This window comes from Carlito syrichta, unplaced genomic scaffold (assembly GCF_000164805.1).
Source record: "Carlito syrichta isolate Samal-C Ts95f unplaced genomic scaffold, Tarsius_syrichta-2.0.1 Scaffold301566, whole genome shotgun sequence".
NCBI lineage: Eukaryota > Metazoa > Chordata > Mammalia > Primates > Tarsiidae > Carlito > Carlito syrichta.
The window spans coordinates 379,865-386,332 of NW_007245662.1; the positions used below are offsets into that span (position 1 = coordinate 379,865).

At 44.5% G+C, this 6,468-nt stretch overlaps 1 pseudogene; it reads right to left on the minus strand.

Moving 5' to 3' along the window:
- Positions 1–2,971: 2,971 nt before the first annotated feature.
- LOC103257146 lies at positions 2,972–4,586 on the minus strand (annotated as a pseudogene).
- Between the last annotated feature and the right edge of the window lie 1,882 nt (positions 4,587–6,468).

The window sequence follows — 6,468 nt, forward strand, 5'->3', positions numbered from 1 at the left end:
GGGAGGGAGAGAGAGGGAAACTGCCAGAGGAAAAGGGGGAAGGAACAGAGGGGAAAGATTATCTCAGCGGGACTTAATCCTATCACTTTGTAATGTGTAAGACATCCCAGCATCCCTCCAAAGCGCCCCCTGACCACAACTTGCATGTCCCTAGCACAAGACCTGGGGCCACCGCACCAGCACCCTGCAGAGAGGGAATCTCTACTTCCTAGATTAGCTAAGCCTCTGCATCTCCACAAAGGCAACAGAACTGCTACCCTGTGCAGATATATGGCCGCCTCTCCTAAATTCATCAAGTGCCAGTGGCCCCAGCTCACCCCTTGAGGATCAGAACACAGTCCACAGCTGTCGGACAAAACACACGGTACAAATGAAGGCATAATCATAGTTTAATCGTCATAAAAACTGTCGTTTTAAAATACAACACTGTGAGCCATACTTTTGTGTCTATTTTAGCATCCATGCCATAATTCTGCATCACCCCTCACAGCTGTGACACTTCGGTGACAAAAGGAGGTTTCAGAGACAGCACAGAAACACATCTCACTTCTACAAAGACAGAGCTCTACTTCTGCTTTCAGTGGTGATTTAGGGGCACAGCAGAAGCCAAAATGGCTTAGCATGAAGAACAACAGATCCAAATATTCATAAATTCTCCCCTCATGTCCGATTCCAACATCTTACTTTAGGGCATGGTAAAATCTTTCGGCACACAACAGACATAAAAGGAAAAACCGAACAGAATACATTTAAATCAACAAAGAAGAGCAACTTTGAGTCACACTCAGTTGTGTGCTCAGTGCATCAGTGTGTCAAGGTCATCTTCACCTAGACTGGCTTGGAGTCATCCTTAGGTTAGGTGCCAACATCCCTTCATCACGCCTTTACTCAAGATGGATATATGTGCACCTTCAGGAAAATACCCAGAGCAGGTTCTGCTGATCCACTCACTGCAGGCAAACGCCATGCATCCCAGGGCATAGGAGCCACGTGTGCCCGGAACGGAGGCCACTGGCCACCCACTACTCCCACCGTAGAACCACAGGGGAAAACATACTGGGGTTCTCCCTCTGACCACAAGCTCCAGGAAGTCTAAACCTGCCACATCTTAAAAAACAAGTCACTTTGCCCGGGCTTTGCTGGCCATGAGAAGACATGTGAGGCACCACAGACTTCAGGGGCAGAAGTGTTTTCAGCAACGCAGATGTTTCCACAAATGTTCCTTGAATCATGAGCTGGACGGGAGACTTTTATACCATCATCCACCAGCACACATGGACGAAGGAGCCCTGATATACCTTTGGGTGTTCATTAGTGAGAAGATAAACTCCATGTTGACAGACAAACCTGCTGCTTAGGGTTCAAGATCCAAACTTGGGAGGACAGCCATAGACTAATTATGGTCATCAGTGAATTCATTTCTAATCATGAGGAAGCATATAATTTTTGTTTAATGTACTGGAGAAATCCTTTAAGAATTATAATGATTTGTATTTTGTGATAAAATTATTCTTAATAAAAACAAGGTAATTAAAGCATTTCTATGCTTCTGCATTTCCACTCTTTTTGAAAGGGATCGTAGACATTTTGCATCAAAAATTATGTCAAGTGGTGATTTCTAAAAGAACTAGAAATTGGCCTTCCATATGACCCAGCAATCCCCCTTCTGGGAATATACCTGGAGGAACTTAAATCACTCTACAAAAAAGATACTTGTACACCCATGTTTATTGCAGGACTATTTACGATAGCAAAAACATGGAACCAACTGTGCTGCCTATCTAAACTGAACTGGATAAAAAAATGTGGTATATATAAACAATGGAATATTATGCAATCATAAAGAAGAACAAATTATGGACTTTGCAGCAACTTGGATGGATTTAGAGTCCACCAGTGATCTATTACAGAAACAAAGAACTAAATACCACATGTTCTCACTTATAAGTGGACCCTGGACATTTACCATAATACAGTAAGAAAGGAATTGGCAGTAGCAGGACACTGCCAGGCGAGAGATGGGGGGGGGCACATAACGTCAGTAAGCGTACCTGATCTCAAACCAGGTAAATTGGAGTCCAAAGGGAGGCCCAAACTTTACCTGTATGATGACCACTTGTATACCTAATTCTGAATTGTATCCCACATCTTTAAAATAAAAAAAAAAACTAAAAAAAGAAAATTATATCAGAGGAACAATCAATTAACCCTATCACTTTTTAACAGGCCAGACAACCCAGTGTCCCTCCACACAGACCCAACCATGACTAACAAGCTCCCAGAATATGGGGCCACCACAGCCATCTGGAGGCCAACAAACCCACATTCTATGAAGCGTCTAGCTTTACTCTCTTCCACCCTGAACATCAAGAAAAGGAAAACCCTCATCTCTTGACTCCTCCGATTCTTCTGTGCAAGACAAGAAGTTTGCATACATGAAATGAGGCCCAGACTAAAACATGGCATGTAGATAAGACTAGATAGCGGAACTTGTCAACTGGACTACAGATGCTACTGAGAAAGTAGCTCAGATTCCCCAGCAGACATCGGGGCTCTGGGATAACATGGAGGCAGAAGATCTGCAGCCATTGGGGAAACAACCTTGTCTAACAATTAGTATTATTTTGTAAAACAACGAAAACAACTCTCTCCTGGGAGGTTGAGTTGCCCTGGTGCTGGGTCATGCCTCACCCTTTCTCTGCTTGTCATGGGGCCCTCTAGGGGCCGTGGCCTTGAAGTGCATTTTGTTTTGACAATTCCCTCCTAGACAGAGGAAACCCCACCCGGCACCTCTTCCCACCTTTAAGAGGAATAATAAAAGAGATAACATGTTATAGCAAGACTGTGAACATCGCTATACCCCACAAGTGAGTTTTTATCTCTGCTACTCTCATCTTCAACTCCATGTCCTGCTGCCAGCACTGAAGCTTCAAAGTCTTGGTGTGTTTGACAATATTGAATAGAATGGCAATTGAAAAAAATATATAAATAGTTTCGCAACACCTCAAGAACAAAATACAATGGGACCCAAGAGTCTTGGGAATAAACTGTGGCAAAACATATTTTTTCACTTTTTCTTTTCTTTCTTTTTTTTTTAAGAGTTTTTTTATTAAAAGATAATAGTACATAATGTAGCCCTTGCTGAAGATATGCAGTCACAAAGTGTAGACATTTGTGTTCCCAGATCAGTCACACACGGCCTTCACTCCCTGCTCCTGCCCAGTCTCCCCTGTGTCACTCTGGAATGCCGATCTCCCGAGTAATCTCTGGGCATCTTTTCTCCTCTGTGGATATCTGAGCCATGGCTTCTGGTGGCGTCTCTCCTAGTTTGCTCTTCACTGGGACTATGTGGTGGCCGTTTTCTCATCTCTCTTTACTTGTGACCACCCGGACTTCGACTCCAGCTTCTCCTATTCCTCTTGTCCCTGCTATGGCTCCTGCTGGCCCCTTCACTTCTGTCAGATCCTCTCTTCTCTGGGCTGTGATGATGGTTTCTGGACTTTCTGTCAGAATCAGAATGGCTCCATTTGCTATTCTCAGCAGAATTCTCTAGTTTTAAGAACCTGGGCTTTTCCTTGGCTTTTCCCTTGTTATTGTGACTGCTAGAGAGTTCTTCATAAAGTTTTCTCTTCTTAGACTTGTCCTTCACGTCACAATCACTGTTCTGCCCTGAACACTTGTTTTTCTTTCTTTTCTTCTTTTCCATCTATTTTTCTTTGTTGTCACTCTCACTGTCACTACTGCTTTCTGAAGTTTCAGTAGAGGAGGAGGAGGATGAGGAAGAAAGAGAGGAGGAAGATGACTTGTTTTTATGTTTTTTATGTTTACTTCTGCTCTGTTGAAGCTTTTTCTTTTTTCTATCTTTCTTCTTTTTCTTTTCATGTCGATCCATTTTCCTGAGAAGTTTCTATTTCTGTTTGGTTGTGAGTGACTTTAAAAATTCAACTTCTGGATCTTCTTCACCCTCACTTGCAACATACTCCTGTGATAGATCATTTGCGGTCAGGTTTCTCCCCAGTACATTTCATTTCGGTACAAACCCACTCTTTCTCATCTCCACTATTAGCTCCGAGGGGTGCATCAATGGCCCTGAGCCATCAGTGGGAACTGAACTTGCATTGATTCCAGAAAGACCAAACGAAGGACATTCTCGATCTGTGTTGACATGTCCCCATTTGTGACATTTAATGCACCTCACATTTCGAACTTGAATACCAAAGGGTTGATTTCTGATGTTCATGTAATCTTTGGCATATTTTTCTCGTGGTGCTCCTTTCTGCCATTCAAATTTGTATTCCACCTGTCCTTCAGTTTCTTCTTTCTCTTTGTTTTCTTTTTTAGCCCCGGGTGGGGCCTCATACATGAAATTAAGGCCATTCTTTACATGTTCATCGCCCATAAGCAATCTATTATCATATGATTCTTGTTCTTTAAGATACCGTTGCATTAATTCTTCTTGTTTCTTCTTATCATATGGTATTTTCTGTTCTGCCATTCATACTTTTTTGATGTTGGATTTTGAGGCGGGATGAAAGTCCTTCTTGCACATGAAGTTGGCAAACGATTTCCCCATCTTGGAGCTGGAGGAGGGAAAGCAACCTTCAGACCTAAGACCAATGTCCACTTTTTATTTTCAAAAGGGACTGAACACCTAGATCTCGGGTTCCGTCAGTGTCTTGGTATCTATCAGCAAAGGCTGGATCTAAGAGGTAGGCTATCTTAGGAAGGAGGAAAAACTATAGCACAAATAATTATTTCCTGGGGTAAAAGTATTTCTTTTAAGAAAAAAAATATTTAAAACAAAATTCTGAAGTTGAAAGAGCCACAAAATCCTGGTAATCGGAGTGTGCAACTGTGTGTTCTCTCAGTGCAGGGCTGAGGATTCTCGGCCATGTCAGCATAAGCCCTCTTCCCAGCAGGCCCCTTCTCTGCAGGCCACTCAGCCCATGACACCCATGACACCCTCTTTTTCTTTTTTTCCTTCTGTCTGCTAGTTTCTTTCTAACAGGATTCAAACAAGTTCTTGCCTTTTCCAGCTCTTTCTCTCTCTCTCTCTCTCTCTCTCTCTCTCTCTCTCTCTCTCACACACACACACACACACACACACACACCCCTTTCCTTTGACTCCATCTACCCAGGTGCATAATAAACACACCTTCCCTTCCTCTCCAGGGGAGGGTACACCTTCAGAGCTCACTGCTCCTATCCCCTCCCTGTGGACTGTGCATCCCTCCAACCCAGCATCTGCCCCTGTCCACCATCTCTTCAGCCAAGCCTGCCCTCTTTCTCTAGTCTAAGCACAGTTCCCAGCACTAAAATATCAATGCCTCTCACAGTGCTTGATATCCCTGACCATCCCACCCCAACTTCCCTCACCAACGTCCCTGAAGTGCCCTCTCCAGTTTTCTTCTGCCTCTCTGCCGCTCTCCCTATCTTCCTCCCTCCGCTGCTCACCCCAAAATGTTGGTGTTCCTTGGAGCTGTGTCCTGGGCTGTGCTCTTCTCTCACCCTAAAGTCCTTTCCAAGACAGTCTTAGCCACAATTCCAGCTTCACTTGACATTCAGTGTGGATGAACCTCTCCAAAGAGCCCAGACTCTCTGCAGACCTCCCACCAAGACCCCTCCTGCCTCCTGGACTCAGGGTCCAAGGGCACTCTCAAGACCAGAAGTCACGTGTCCTCCTCCCTTCATGCCTGCCGCCCTCTCCACAGAGTCTCAGTTCCTACTAGAAGCTGAAGGTGCAGAAGCCAGGAGGGCTTGGACCCCCTCACAAGCTACTTCCAACTAATCACCAACAACCTGCCTTCTCACCACTGCCCACTTCTCTCCTACTCACTTCTGGCTCCCCCGTCCAAGCCGCCACCCTCCCAGGAATCCTAGGATAGGTTTCCAATGGTCTCCCCTCTTCTCACATCCTCCGTCTGCGCCAGGAATCCACTTGCCATGCTGCAGCCCCAGGGAGCTTCCAAAACCAACATTGATCAAAGGACTCCCAGCTTAGAAACCTCTTCAGGAATTCTCACTGCCAGGCAGGACTCCAGGTCCCTGCTGTGGCTGACAGTAGCCGGGACCCATCGTGGCCTCACCAGCTCATTTCTTTTCATGTTCTCCCTCACTCCTAAGATTGTTCTACCACCTGTGAACATCCCTCAGCTTCTGAAACACACCTGCTGCCCCCAATCACACCCAGTGCCCCAAACAGTCACATCAGCACCTGCCTGAGCACAACGGGCACTTGGCAAATGCACACTAAATTCATTAATTCATAGTTTACAGATGTGCTACATTTGCTAAAATCCTCTTTTATAACAGGTAGTTATGTAAGTGTGAAATACGGTGAAATTCTTCATTTTCCATCTTGTGTTTACACCTTTTCCATGAAATGATTTGCTTTAAAGAAAAAAAAGTTATCTAAATTCTAGGAAAAAAGAGGCACAGTCATTGTATATGCACAGTTCACCTGCCACA